General features: G+C 44.1%; 2 protein-coding genes across 2 annotated transcripts in view; one reads left to right on the top strand and one right to left on the bottom strand.

Moving 5' to 3' along the window:
* GSG1L2 (GSG1 like 2) overlaps nt 1-16,865 on the bottom strand; it is a gene marked incomplete at its 5' end in the record, with an annotated part of 46,692 nt that overhangs the window by 21,145 nt on the left and 8,682 nt on the right. The gene's annotated exons all lie outside the window — the stretch shown is intronic.
* Nucleotides 8,001-16,865, top strand: part of GLP2R (glucagon like peptide 2 receptor) — a 109,215-nt gene continuing 100,350 nt past the window's right edge. The window contains exon 1 of the mRNA XM_056550338.1: nt 8,001-8,522. The gene's annotated coding sequence lies outside the window, so the exon portion shown is untranslated. The remainder of the gene's footprint in view (nt 8,523-16,865) is intronic.

Genomic DNA, 16,865 nt, shown 5'->3' with positions numbered 1-16,865 from the left:
GCATTACAGAGTTTTTCAGGAGAGCAGTGTGCTGATCATGTGGAGGTCACAGGGTGAGAGTCATATAGTGGAGGAGCAGGGTCCACAGCAGTACAAAGTATTTCAGGAGAGGAGTGTGCTGATCATGTGGAGGTCACAGGGTGAGAGTTATATAGTGGAGGAGCAGGGTACACAGCAGTACAGCGTATTTCAGGAGAGGAGTGTGCTGATAATGTGGAGGTCACAGGGTGAGAGTTATATAGTGGAGGAGCAGGGTCCACAGCAGTACAGAGTATTTCAGGAGAGGAGTGTATTGATCATGTGGAGGTCACAGGGTGAGAGTTATATAGTGGAGGAGCAGGGTCCAGAGCAGTACAGAGTATTTCAGGAGAGGAGTGTGCTGATAATGTGGAGGTCACAGGGTGAGAGTTATATAGTGGAGGAGCAGGGTCCACAGCAGTACAGAGTATTTTGAGGAGTGTGGTGATCATGTGGGAGGTCACAGGGTGAGAGTTATATAGTGGAGGTGCAAGGTCCACAGCAGTACAGAGTATGTCAGGAGAGGAGTGTGCTGATCATGTGGAGGTCACAGGGTGAGAGTTATATAGTGGAGGAGCAGAGTCCACAGCAGCACAGTGTATGTCAGGAGAGGAGTGTGCTGATCATGTGGAGGTCACAGGGTGAGAGTTATATAGTGGAGGAGCAGGTCCCACAGCAGTACAGAGTATTTCAGGAGAGGAGTGTACTGATCATATGGAGGTCACAGGGTGAGAGTTATATAGTGGAGGAGCAGGGTCCACAGCAGTACAGAGTATTTCAGGAGAGGAGTGTGTTGATCATCTGGGAGGTCACAGGGTGAGAGTTATATAGTGGAGGAGCAGGGTCCACAGCAGTACAGTACAGAGTGTTTCAGGAGAGGAGTGTACTGATCATGTGGAGGTCACAGGGTGAGAGTTATATAGTGGAGGAGCAGGGTCCACAGCAGTACAGAGTATTTCAGGAGAGGAGTGTACTGATCATGTGGAGGTCACAGGGTGAGAGTTATATAGTGGAGGAGCAGGGTCCACAGCAGTACAGAGTATCTCAGGAGAGGAGTGTGCTGATCATGTGGAGGTCACAGGGTGAGAGTTATATAGTGGAGGAGCAGGGTCCACAGCAGTACAGAGTATTTCAGGAGAGGAGTGTACTGATCATATGGAGGTCACAGGGTGAGAGTTATATAGTGGAGGAGCAGGGTCCACAGCAGTACAGTACAGAGTATTTCAGGAGAGGAGTGTACTGATCATGTGGGGGTTACAGGGTGAGGGTTATATAGTAGAGGAGCAGGGTCCACAGCAGTACAGCGTATTTCAGGAGAGGAGTGTGTTGATCATGTGGGAGGTCACAGGGTGAGAGTCATATAGTGGAGGAGCAGGGTCCACAGCAGTACAGTACAGAGTATTTCAGGAGAGGAGTGTGCTGATCCTGTGGAAATCACAGGGTGAGAGTTATATAGTGGAGGAGCAGGGTCCACAGCAGTACAGAGTATTTCAGGAGAGGAGTGTGCTGATCATGTGGAGGTCACAGGGTGAGAGTCATATAGTGGAGGAGCAGGGTCCACAGCAGTACAGAGTATTTCAGGAGAGGAGTGTGCTGATCATGTGGAGGTCACAGGGTGAGAGTCATATAGTGGAGGAGCAGGGTCCACAGCAGTACAGAGTATTTCAGGACAGTTTATCACATGTTAAGTTATAGGACTTGGAGAAAGATGTAAACAGGAGCTGAGGACGAGCTGTCTGGCATCGCCTGCTGCCAGCTGTACATACAGATCTTGGATGTCTATCGTCTCAGCTGCCACTCCGTCCACCTCGCAGGAGAAGCTTTGCGTCTACACAAGGAGGATTTGGCACCCGATTTTGCTTCCTCATCCAAAACCTGCTCGCTCTGTGGAGTCCGGAAACTTCCTAGGAACCCGACTCAATTACATCTAATGATCTGTTTGTTCTTCTCTTTATTAAAGGGCCAGTGCTCCAATATCAGTGGGACCAAAAACTTTCCTAGAGCATCATGGTGCCTCCAAGTAGCTTTGCAAGTTTCCCAATGAGCCCCTCCCCTCTTTGGGCTCTAAGCCAATGAGCAGAGCCAGTAGAAGTCATGTGATCTTCTATCCAGGTCCTAAAACACATGAAGGGGCCATTGGATAAACTTGTGTTCAGAGGTTATGGCTTTGGTGCCAGTAACCTCTCCACCACATAAAAGATCAGAGGCCGGTGACCCCATAAGAGATCAGAGGCTAGTGACCCCATAAGAGATCAGAGGCCTGTGACCCCATAAGAGATCAGAGGCCGGTGAACCCATAAGAGATTAGAGGCCGGTGACCCGATAAGAGATCAGAGGCCGGTGACCCCATAAGAGATCAGAGGCCAGTGACCCCATAAGAGATCAGAGGCCGGTGACCCCATAAGAGATCAGAGGCCGGTGACCCCATAAGAGATCAGAGGCCGGTGACTCCATAAGAGATCAGAGGCCGGTGACCCGATAAGAGATCAGAGGCCGGTGAACCCATAAGAGATCAGAGGCCGGTGACCCCATAAGAGATCAGAGGCCAGTTAACCCATAAGAGATCAGAGGCCGGTGACCCGATAAGAGATCAGAGGCCGGTGAACCCATAAGAGATTAGAGGCCGGTTAACCCATAAGAGATCAGAGGCCGGTGACCCCATAAGAGATCAGAGGCCGGTGACCCCATAAGAGATCAGAGGCCGGTGACCCCATAAGAGATCAGAGGCCGGTGACCCCATAAGAGATCAGAGGCCGGTGACCCCATAAGAGATCAGAGGCCGGTGACCCCATAAGAGATCATAGGCCGGCGACCCCATAAGAGATCAGAGGCCGGCGACCTCATAAGAGATCAGAGGCCGGTGACCACATAAGAGATAAGAGGCCGGCGACCCCATAAGAGATCAGAGGCCGGCGACCCCATAAGAGATCAGAGGCCGGCGACCCCATAAGAGATCAGAGGCCGGTGACCCCATAAGAGATCAGAGGCCGGTGACCTCATAAGAGATCAGAGGCCGGTGACCACATAAGAGATAAGAGGCCGGTGAATCCATAAGAGATCAGAGGCCGGTGACCTCATAAGAGATCAGAGGCCGGTGACCTCATAAGAGATCAGAGGCCGGTGACCCCATAAGAGATCAGAGGCCGGTGACCTCATAAGAGATCAGAGGCCGGTGACCACATAAGAGATCAGAGGCCGGCGACCCCATAAGAGATCAGAGGCCGGTGACCTCATAAGAGATCAGAGGCCGGTGACCCCATAAGAGATCAGAGGCCGGCGACCCCATAAGAGATCAGAGGCCGGTGACCTCATAAGAGATCAGAGGCCGGTGACCACATAAGAGATAAGAGGCCGGCGACCCCATAAGAGATCAGAGGCCGGCGACCCCATAAGAGATCAGAGGCCGGTGACCCCATAAGAGATCAGAGGCCGGTGACCACATAAGAGATAAGAGGCCGGTGAATCCATAAGAGATCAGAGGCCGGTGACTCCATAAGAGATCAGAGGCCGGTGACCTCATAAGAGATCAGAGGCCGGTGACCTCATAAGAGATCAGAGGCCGGTGACCTCATAAGAGATAAGAGGCCGGTGACCACATAAGAGATCAGAGGCCGGTGACCCCATAAGAGATCAGAGGCCGGTGACTCCATAAGAGATCAGAGGCCGGTGACCTCATAAGAGATCAGAGGCCGGTGACCTCATAAGAGATCAGAGGCTGGTGACCCCATAAGAGATCAAAAACATTTTGGGGGCCAATGGCCGGATTATCCTTTAGGAATTATAAACTGTGAGAAACAACCTATTAATGTCCATGAAACAAAGGGGATTATGGGGGAGATTTATCAAAACTCCTGTAAAGGAAAAGTTGCCAGTTGCCCATAGCAACCACTGACATCACTTCCTTCATTTTTTTAGAGGTCTTCACAAAAGTGAAAGAAGCCATCTGATTGGTCGCTATGGGAAACAAAGCAACTTTATCTCAGCTCCGGGTCTGATGAATCTCCCCCATTATTCCTATTCAGAAAAGATGAAAGGACGAGGCCCCCAACGTACCGCCATCTCCATCCCCCTCCAAGGCTACAGGAGACTGATCACTGCTCCAAGGAGGACGGGGTTAAATCTGGAGTAGTTGTTATGGAGACCGGAGATGAGTATTGTGACTGAACCGATAGGAGTATAGGATAACCGAGCAACACCGGCGGTATATACAAGGTACACTGCGCTGTATACAGGATAACCGCGCAACACCGGCGGTATATACAAGGTACACTGCGCGGTATACAGGATAACCGCGCAACACCGGCGGTATATACAAGGTACACTGCGCAGTATACAGGATAACCGCGCAACACCGGCGGTATATACAAGGTACACTGCGCGGTATACAGGATAACCGCGCAACACCAGCGGTATATACAAGGTACACTGCGCGGTATACAGGATAACCGAGCAACACCGGCGGTATATACAAGGTACACTGCGCGGTATACAGGATAACCGAGCAACACCGGCGGTATATACAAGGTACACTGCGCGGTATACAGGATAACCGCGCAACACCGGCGGTATATACAAGGTACACTGCGCGGTATACAGGATAACAGCATAACACCGGCGGTATATACAAGGTACACTGCGCGGTATACAGGATAACTGCGCAACACCGGCGGTATATACAAGGTACACTGCGCGGTATACAGGATAACCGCGCAACACCGGCGGTATATACAAGGTACACTGCGCGGTATACAGGATAACCGAGCAACACCGGCGGTATATACAAGGTACACTGCGCGGTATACAGGATAACCGAGCAACACTGGCGGTATATACAAGGTACACTGCGCGGTATACAGGATAACCACGCAACACCGGCGGTATATACAAGGTACACTGCGCAGTATACAGGATAACAGCATAACACCGGCGGTATATACAAGGTACACTGCGCGGTATACAGGATAACTGCGCAACACCGGCGGTATATACAAGGTACACTGCGCGGTATACAGGATAACAGCATAACACCGGCGGTATATACAAGGTACACTGCGCGGTATACAGGATAACCGAGCAACACCGGCGGTATATACAAGGTACACTGCGCGGTATACAGGATAACCGCGCAACACCGGCGGTATATACAAGGTACACTGCGCGGTATACAGGATAACAGCATAACACCGGCGGTATATACAAGGTACACTGCGCGGTATACAGGATAACTGCGCAACACCGGCGGTATATACAAGGTACACTGCGCGGTATACAGGATAACCGCGCAACACCGGCGGTATATACAAGGTACACTGCGCGGTATACAGGATAACAGCATAACACCGGCGGTATATACAAGGTACACTGCGCGGTATACAGGATAACCGAGCAACACCGGCGGTATATACAAGGTACACTGCGCGGTATACAGGATAACCGCGCAACACCGGCGGTATATACAAGGTACACTGCGCGGTATACAGGATAACAGCATAACACCGGCGGTATATACAAGGTACACTGCGCGGTATACAGGATAACTGCGCAACACCGGCGGTATATACAAGGTACACTGCGCGGTATACAGGATAACCGCGCAACACCGGCGGTATATACAAGGTACACTGCGCGGTATACAGGATAACAGCATAACACCGGCGGTATATACAAGGTACACTGCGCGGTATACAGGATAACCGCGCAACACCGGCGGTATATACAAGGTACACTGCGCGGTATACAGGATAACAGCATAACACCGGCGGTATATACAAGGTACACTGCGCGGTATACAGGATAACCGCGCAACACCGGCGGTATATACAAGGTACACTGCGCGGTATACAGGATAACAGCATAACACCGGCGGTATATACAAGGTACACTGCGCGGTATACAGGATAACCGCGCAACACCGGCGGTATATACAAGGTACACTGCGCGGTATACAGGATAACAGCATAACACCGGCGGTATATACAAGGTACACTGCGCGGTATACAGGATAACCGCGCAACACCGGCGGTATATACAAGGTACACTGCGCGGTATACAGGATAACAGCATAACACCGGCGGTATATACAAGGTACACTGCGCTGTATACAGGATAACCGCGCAACACCGGCGGTATATACAAGGTACACTGCGCTGTATACAGGATAACCGCGCAACACCGGCGGTATATACAAGGTACACTGCGCTGTATACAGGATAACCGCGCAACACCGGCGGTATATACAAGGTACACTGCGCGGTATACAGGATAACAGCATAACACCGGCGGTATATACAAGGTACACTGCGCGGTATACAGGATAACCGCGCAACACCGGCGGTATATACAAGGTACACTGCGCGGTATACAGGATAACAGCATAACACCGGCGGTATATACAAGGTACACTGCGCGGTATACAGGATAACAGCATAACACCGGCGGTATATACAAGGTACACTGCGCTGTATACAGGATAACCGCGCAACACCGGCGGTATATACAAGGTACACTGCGCGGTATACAGGATAACCGCGCAACACCAGCGGTATATACAAGGTACACTGCGCAGTATACAGGATAACCGTGCAACACTGGTGGTATATACAAGATACACTGCGCGGTATACAGGATAACAGCGCAACACCGGCGGTATATACAAGGTACACTGCGCGGTATACAGGATAACCGTGCAACACCAGCGGTATATACAAGGTACACTGCGCGGTATACAGGATAACAGCATAACACCGGCGGTATATACAAGGTACACTGCGCTGTATACAGGATAACCGTGCAACACTGGTGGTATATACAAGATACACTGCGCGGTATACAGGATAACAGCGCAACACCGGCGGTATATACAAGGTACACTGCGCGGTATACAGGATAACCGTGCAACACCGGCGGTATATACAAGGTACACTGCGCGGTATACAGGATAACCGTGCAACACCGGCGGTATATACAAGGTACACTGCGCGGTATACAGGATAACAGCATAACACCGGCGGTATATACAAAGTACACTGCGCGGTATACAGGATAACTGCGCAACACCGGCGCTATATACAAGGTACACTGCGCGGTATACAGGATAACAGCGCAACACCGGCGGTATATACAGGGTACACTGCGCGGTATACAGGATAACCGCGCAACACCAGCGGTATATACAAGGTACACTGCGCAGTATACAGGATAACTGCACAACACCGGCGGTACATACAAGGTACACTGCGCGGTATACAGGATAACCGCGCAACACCGGCGGTATATACAAGGTACACTGCGCGGTATACAGGATAACCGCACAACACCGGCGGTATAAACAAGGTACACTGCGCGGTATACAGGATAACAGCGCAACACCGGCGGTATATACAAGGTACACTGCGCGGTATACAGGATAACAGCGCAACACCGGCGGTATAAACAAGGTACACTGCGCGGTATACAGGATAACTGCGCAACACCGGCGGTATGTACAAGGTACACTGCCCGGTATATACAAGGTACACCGCGGTATACAGGATAAATGTGCAACACCGGCGGTATATACAAGGTACACTGCGCAGTATACAGGATAACCGTGCAACACCGGCGGTATATACAAGATACACTGCGCGGTATACTGGATAACCGCGCAACACCAGCGGTATATACAAGATACACTGCCCGGTATATACAAGGTACACCGCGGTATACAGGATAAACGTGCAACACCGGCGGTATATACAAGGTACACTGCCCGGTATATACAAGGTACACTGCGCGGTATACAGGATGACCGTGCAACACCGGCGGTATATACAAGATACACTGCGCGGTATACAGGATAACCGCGCAACACTGGCGGTATATACAAGGTACACTGCGCGGTATATACAAGGTACACCGCGGTATACAGGATAACCGCGCAACACTGGCGGTATATACAAGGTACACTGCACGGTATATACAAGGTACACTGCACGGTATACCCCCTCCATATACAGGACATATATATATTATATACCACCTCCATATCACCATATACAGGATATACAATATATATATATATATATATACACCTTCGATATCTGTGGTTATTATAGATGTTTATGCTTCTTTACCTGAACATTACTTTATAGGAGTAGATAGAAGGATTTGGAAGTCTATGAGGATGATGTATGTACAGTATGGCGGTATATACAGTATAGATCTGACCCTCCAGTCTCCTGTCCTCCTACACGTGACCTATAATGACACATTGTAACGAAGCCTCAGTCTCCACTATGATGGTTCATCAATACATAGAACATCTCTCCAGAAGATAATGGAAGAGACAATGATGGAAGATAATATCTAATCCTACCAAGTGTGATACATTCTGCTGAGATACAGAGTCTAATCCCATCTTGTACAATCTCATCATTTAATACCAGGCAGTTCTCCTAATGACGGTATATTCCAGCTGAGCACTATATGGCAGGATACTGGATATTGGTGACGGAGCCAAACACTTGGTAATAATCACAAAACACATAATCCGACTATAAACCATAATAATACTGCTCCTATATACAAGAATATAACTACTATAATACTGCTCCTATATACAAGAATATAACTACTATAATACTGCTCCTATATACAAGAATATAACTACTATAATACTGCCTCCTATATACAAGAATATAACTACTATAATACTGCTCCTATATACAAGAATATAACTACTATAATATTGCTCCTATATACAAGAATATAACTACTATAATACTGCTCCTATATACAAGAATATAACTACTATAATACTGCCTCCTATATACAAGAATATAACTACTATAATACTGCTCCTATATACAAGTATATAACTACTATAATACTGCTCCTATATACAAGAATATAAATACTATAATACTGCCTCCTATATACAAGAATATAACTACTATAATACTGCCTCCTATATACAAGAATATAACTACTATAATACTGGTCCTATATACAAGTATATAACTACTATAATACTGCATCATATATACAAGAATATAACTACTATAATACTGCTCCTATATACAAGTATATAACTACTATAATACTGCTCCTATATACAAGAATATAACTACTATAATACTGCCTCCTATATACAAGAATATAACTACTATAATACTGCATCATATATACAAGAATATAACTACTATAATACTGCTCCTATATACAAGTATATAACTACTATAATACTGCTCCTATATACAAGAATATAACTACTATAATACTGCTCCTATATACAAGAATATAACTACTATAATACTGCTCCTATATACAAGAATATAACTACTATAATACTGCCTCCTATATACAAGAATATAACTACTATAATACTGCTCCTATATACAAGAATATAACTACTATAATACTGCCCCCTATATACAAGAATATAACTACTATAATACTGCTCCTATATACAAGAATATAACTACTATAATACTGCTCCTATATACAAGAATATAACTACTATAATACTGCTCCTATATACAAGAATATAACTACTATAATACTGCTCTTATATACAAGAATATAACTACTATAATACTGCTCCTATATACAAGAATATAACTACTATAATACTGCTCCTATATACAAGAATATAACTACTATAATACTGCTCCTATATACAAGAATATAACTACTATAATACTGCTCTTATATACAAGAATATAACTACTATAATACTGCTCCTATATACAAGAATATAACTACTATAATACTGCTCCTATATACAAGAATATAACTACTATAATACTGCTCCTATATACAAGAATATAACTACTATAATACTGCCTCCTATATACAAGAATATAACTACTATAATACTGCTCCTATATACAAGAATATAACTACTATAATACTGCTCCTATATACAAGAATATAACTACTATAATACTGCTACTAAATACAAGAATATAACTACTATAATACTGCTCCTATATACAAGAATATAACTACTATAATACTGCTCCTATATACAAGAATATAACTACTATAATACTGCCCCTATATACAAGAATATAACTACTATAATACTGCTCCTATATACAAGAAAATAACTACTATAATACTGCTCCTATACACAAGAATATAACTACTATAATACTGCTCCTATATACAAGAATATAACTACTATAATACTGCTCCTATATACAAGAATATAACTACTATAATACTGTTCCTATATACAAGAAAATAACTACTATAATACTGCTCCTATACACAAGAATATAACTACTATAATACTGCTCCTATATACAAGAATATAACTACTATAATACTGCTTCTATATACAAGAATATAACTACTATAATACTGCTCCTATATACAAGAGTATAACTACTATAATACTGCTCCTATATACAAGAATATAACTACTATAATACTGTTCCTATATACAAGAAAATAACTACTATAATACTGCTCCTATACACAAGAATATAACTACTATAATACTGCTCCTATATACAAGAATATAACTACTATAATACTGCTTCTATATACAAGAATATAACTACTATAATACTGCTCCTATATACAAGAGTATAACTACTATAATATAGTCTCCTATATACAAGAATATAACTACTATAATACTGCTCCTATATACAAGAATATAACTACTATAATACTGCCCCCTATATACAAGAATATAACTACTATAATACTGCTCCTATATACAAGAATATAACTACTATAATACTGCTCCTATATACAAGAATATAACTACTATAATACTGCTCCTATATACAAGAATATAACTACTATAATACTGCTCTTATATACAAGAATATAACTACTATAATACTGCTCCTATATACAAGAATATAACTACTATAATACTGCTCCTATATACAAGAATATAACTACTATAATACTGCTCCTATATACAAGAATATAACTACTATAATACTGCCTCCTATATACAAGAATATAACTACTATAATACTGCTCCTATATACAAGAATATAACTACTATAATACTGCTACTAAATACAAGAATATAACTACTATAATACTGCTCCTATATACAAGAATATAACTACTATAATACTGCTCCTATATACAAGAATATAACTACTATAATACTGCCCCTATATACAAGAATATAACTACTATAATACTGCTCCTATATACAAGAATATAACTACTATAATACTGCTCCTATATACAAGAATATAACTACTATAATACTGCTCCTATATACAAGAATATAACTACTATAATACTGCTCCTATATACAAGAATATAACTACTATAATACTGTTCCTATATACAAGAAAATAACTACTATAATACTGCTCCTATACACAAGAATATAACTACTATAATACTGCTCCTATATACAAGAATATAACTACTATAATACTGCTTCTATATACAAGAATATAACTACTATAATACTGCTCCTATATACAAGAGTATAACTACTATAATACTGCTCCTATATACAAGAATATAACTACTATAATACTGTTCCTATATACAAGAAAATAACTACTATAATACTGCTCCTATACACAAGAATATAACTACTATAATACTGCTCCTATATACAAGAATATAACTACTATAATACTGCTTCTATATACAAGAATATAACTACTATAATACTGCTCCTATATACAAGAGTATAACTACTATAATATAGTCTCCTATATACAAGAATATAACTACTATAATACTGCTTGCTCCTATATACAGGAATATAACTACTATAATACTGCACCTATATACAAGAATATAACTACTATAATACTGCTCCTATATACAAGAATATAACTACTATAATACTGCCTCCTATATACAAGAATATAACTACTATAATACTGCTCCTATATACAAGAATATAACTACTATAATACTGCCTCCTATATACAAGTATATAACTACTATAATACTGCTCCTATATACAAGAATATAACTACTATAATACTACTCCTATATACAAGAATATAACTACTATATTACTGCTCCTATATACAAGAATATAACTACTATAATACTGCTCCTATATACAAGAATATAACTACTATAATACTGCTCCTATATACAAGAATATAACTACTATAATACTGCTCCTATATACAGGAATATAACTACTATAATACTACCTCCTATATACAAGAATATAACTACTATAATACTGCTCCTATATACAAGAATATAACTACTACAATACTGCTCCTATATACAAGAATATAACTACTATAATACTGCTCCTATATACAAGAATATAACTACTATAATACTGCCTCCAATATACAAGAATATAACTACTATAATACTGCTCCTATATACAAGAATATAACTACTATAATACTGCTTCTATATACAAGAATATAACTACTATAATACTGCTCCTATATACAAGAATATAACTACTATAATACTGCTCCTATATACAAGAATATAACTACTATAATACTGATCCTATATACAATAATATAACTACTATAATACTGCCTCCTATATACAAGAATATAACTACTATAATACTGCTCCTATATACAAGAATATAACTACTATAATACTGCTCCTATATACAAGAATATAACTACTATAATACTGCTCCTATATACAAGAATATAACTACTATAATACTGCTCCTATATACAAGAATATAACTACTATAATACTGCTCCTATATACAAGAATATAACTACTATAATACTGCTCCTATATACAAGAATATAACTACTATAATACTGCCTCCTATATACAAGAATATAACTACTATAATACTGCTCCTATATACAAGAATATAACTACTATAATACTGCCCCTATATACAAGAATATAACTACTATAATACTGCTCCTATATACAAGAATATAACTACTATAATACTGCCCCTATATACAAGAATACAACTACTATAATACTGCTCCTATATACAAGAATATAACTACTATAATACTGCTCCTATATACAATAATATAACTACTATAATACTGCTCCTATATACAAGAATATAACTACTATAATACTGCCTCCTATATACAAGAATATAACTACTATAATACTGCCCCCTATATACAAGAATATAACTACTATAATACTGCTCCTATATACAAGAATATAACTACTATAATACTGCTCCTATATACAAGAATATAACTACTATAATACTGCTCATATATACAAGAATATACCTACTATAATACTGCCTCCTATATACAAGAATATAACTACTATAATACTGCCTCCTATATACAAGAATATATCTACTATAATACTGCTCCTATATACAATAATATAACTACTATAATACAGCCTCCTATATACAAGAATATAACTACTATAACACAGCCTCCTATGATGTATACACCATATATAGTTGTATCCTGACAGGTAATAACCCGCCCTGTACCGCTCTGCTATTTGTCCGCCCCTTATTCTGGGTCCGGTGAGGGGTTTGCGGTGTGTTCGGTGAGACGGTTTATTACATTATGGTGATGGAGCTTCTCATCAGCAGTCGCAGAGCTGTAGACGTTGTTACATTCGCAGCTAATGGGAAATTTTAAAGAAAATCAATAATTCACTTTGTGTAATGTACGTAGAGGAGCGGTCAGGACTAGATTCATTATAGCGGTGTAATAGAGAGCAGGATATGGAGTCACCCGTGCGGTATATTCCAGTCACTATTGCTTTCCTGTTAGCTCTCAGGTGTCCACATGATGGAGAACGTCATAGACCCCACCAGGGCCTTCTGCTATATCTCCATCTGATTGGTCTGCGGGGCCCCATACACAGCTGTGATGTCCTGTGTGATCTGATTGGTCTGCGGGGCCCCATAAACAGCTGTGATGTCCTGTGTGATCTGACTGGTCTGTGGGGCCCCATACACAGCTGTGATGTCCTGTGTGATCTGATTGGTCTGTGGGGCCCCATACACAGCTGTGATGTCCTGTGTGATCTGACTGGTCTGCGGGGCCCCATACACAGCTGTGATGTCCTGTGTGATCTGACTGGTCTGTGGGGCCCCATACACAGCTGGGATGTCCTGTGGGATCTGACCGGTCTGTGGGGCCCCATACACAGCTGTGATGTCCTGTGGGATCTGATTGGTCTGTGGGGCCCCATACACAGCTGTGATGTCCTGTGTGATCTGACTGGTCTGCGGGGCCCCATACACAGCTGTGATGTCCTGTGTGATCTGACTGGTCTGTGGGGCCCCATACACAGCTGTGATGTCCTGTGGGATCTGACCGGTCTGTGGGGCCCCATACACAGCTGTGATGTCCTGTGGGATCTGACCGGTCTGTGGGGCCCCATACACAGCTGTGATGTCCTGTGTGATCTGATTGGTCTGCGGGGCCCCATACACAGCTGTGATGTCCTGTGTGATCTGATTGGTCTGTGGGGCCCCATACATAGCTGTGATGTCCTTAGTGATCTGACTGGTCTGTGGGGCCCCATACACAGCTGTGATGTCCTGTGTGATCTGATTGGTCTGCGGGGCCCCATACACAGCTGTGATGTCCTGTGTGATCTGACTGGTCTGCGGGGCCCCATACACAGCTGTGATGTCCTGTGTGATCTGACCCGTCTGCAGGGCCCCTTACACAGCTGTGATGTCCTGTGTGATCTGACCGGTCTGCGGGGGCCGCATACACAGCTGTGATGTCCTGTGTGATCTAATTGGTCTGTGGGGCCCCATACACAGCTGTGATGTCTTATGTGATCTGATTGGTCTGTGGGGCCCCATACACAGCTGTGATGTCCTGTGTGATCTGACTGGTCTGCGGGGCCCCATACACAGCTGTGATGTCCTGTGTGATCTGACCCGTCTGCAGGGCCCCTTACACAGCTGTGATGTCCTGTGTGATCTGACCGGTCTGCGGGGCCGCATACACAGCTGTGATGTCCTGTGTGATCTAATTGGTCTGTGGGGCCCCATACACAGCTGTGATGTCTTATGTGATCTGATTGGTCTGTGGGGCCCCATACACAGCTGTGATGTCCTGTGTGATCTGATTGGTCTGCGGGGCCCCATACACAGCTGTGATGTCCTGTGGGATCTGATTGGTCTGCGGGGCCCCATATACAGCTGTGATGTCCTGTGTGATCTGATTGGTCTGCGGGGCCGCATACACAGCTGTGATGTCCTGTGTGATCTGATTGGTTTGCGGGGCCCCATACACAGCTGTGATGTCCTGTGTGATCTGATTGGTCTGTGGGGCCCCATACACAGCTGTGATGTCCTGTGTGATCTGATTGGTCTGCGGGGCCCCATACACAGCTGTTATGTCCTGTGTGATCTGATTGGTCTGCGGGGCCCCATACACAGCTGTGATATCCTGTGTGATCTGATTGGTCTGCGGGGCCCCATACACAGCTGTGATGTCCTGTGTGATCTGATTGGTCTGCGGGGGCCCCATACACAGCTGTGATGTCCTGTGTGATCTGATTGGTCTGTGGGTCCCCATACACCGCTGTGATGTCCTGTGTGATTTGATTGGTCTGCAGGGCCCCATACACAGCTGTGATGTCCTGTGTGATCTGATTGGTCTGCGGGGTCCCATACACAGCTGTGATGTCCTGTGTGATCTGACTGGTCTGCGGGGCCCCATACACAGCTGTGATGTCCTGTGTGATCTGATTGGTCTGCGGGGCCCCATACACAGCTGTGATGTCCTGTGTGATCTGATTGGTCTGCGGGGCCCCATACACAGCTGCGATGTCCTGTGTGATCTGATTGGTCTGCGGGTCCCCATACACAGCTGTGATGTCCTGTGTGATCTGATTGGTCTGCGGGGCCCCATACACAGCTGGGATGTCCTGTGTGATCTGATTGGTCTGTGGGGCCCCATACACAGCTGTGATATCCTGTGTGATCTGATTCGTCTGCGGGGGCCCCATACACAGCTGTGATGTCCTGTGTGATCTGATTTGTCTGTGGGCCCCCCATACACAGCTGTGATGTCCTGTGTGATCTGATTGGTCTGCAGGGCCCCATACACAGCTGTGATGTCCTGTGTGATCTGATTGGTCTGCGGGGTCCCATACACAGCTGTGATGTCCTGTGTGATCTGACTGGTCTGCGGGGCCCCATACACAGCTGTGATGTCCTTTGTGATCTGATTGGTCTGCGGGGCCCCATACACAGCTGTGATGTCCTGTGTGATCTGATTGGTCTGCGGGGTCCCATACACAGCTGTGATGTCCTGTGTGATCTGACTGGTCTGCGGGGCCCCATACACAGCTGTGATGTCCTGTGTGATCTGATTGGTCTGCGGGGCCCCTTACACAGCTGTGATGTCCTGTGTGATCTGACCGGTCTGCGGGGCCGCATACACAGCTGTGATGTCCTGTGTGATCTAATTGGTCTGTGGGGCCCCATACACAGCTGTGATGTCTTATGTGATCTGATTGGTCTGTGGGGCCCCATACACAGCTGTGATGTCCTGTGTGATCTGACTGGTCTGCGGGGCCCCATACACAGCTGTGATGTCCTGTGTGATCTGACCCGTCTGCAGGGCCCCTTACACAGCTGTGATGTCCTGTGTGATCTGACCGGTCTGCGGGGCCGCATACACAGCTGTGATGTCCTGTGTGATCTAATTGGTCTGTGGGGCCCCATACACAGCTGTGATGTCTTATGTGATCTGATTGGTCTGTTGGGCCCCATACACAGCTGTGATGTCCTGTGTGATCTGATTGGTCTGCGGGGCCCCATACACAGCTGTGATGTCCTGTGGGATCTGATTGGTCTGCGGGGCCCCATATACAGCTGTGATGTCCTGTGTGATCTGATTGGTCTGCGGGGCCCCATACACAGCTGTGATGTCCTGTGTGATCTGATTGGTTTGCGG

Source organism: Hyla sarda, chromosome 13 (assembly GCF_029499605.1).
Source record: "Hyla sarda isolate aHylSar1 chromosome 13, aHylSar1.hap1, whole genome shotgun sequence".
Taxonomy (NCBI): Eukaryota; Metazoa; Chordata; class Amphibia; order Anura; family Hylidae; genus Hyla; species Hyla sarda.
The sequence above is the reverse complement of the archived record's forward strand: the minus strand, read 5'-3'. Positions and strand labels throughout refer to the sequence as shown.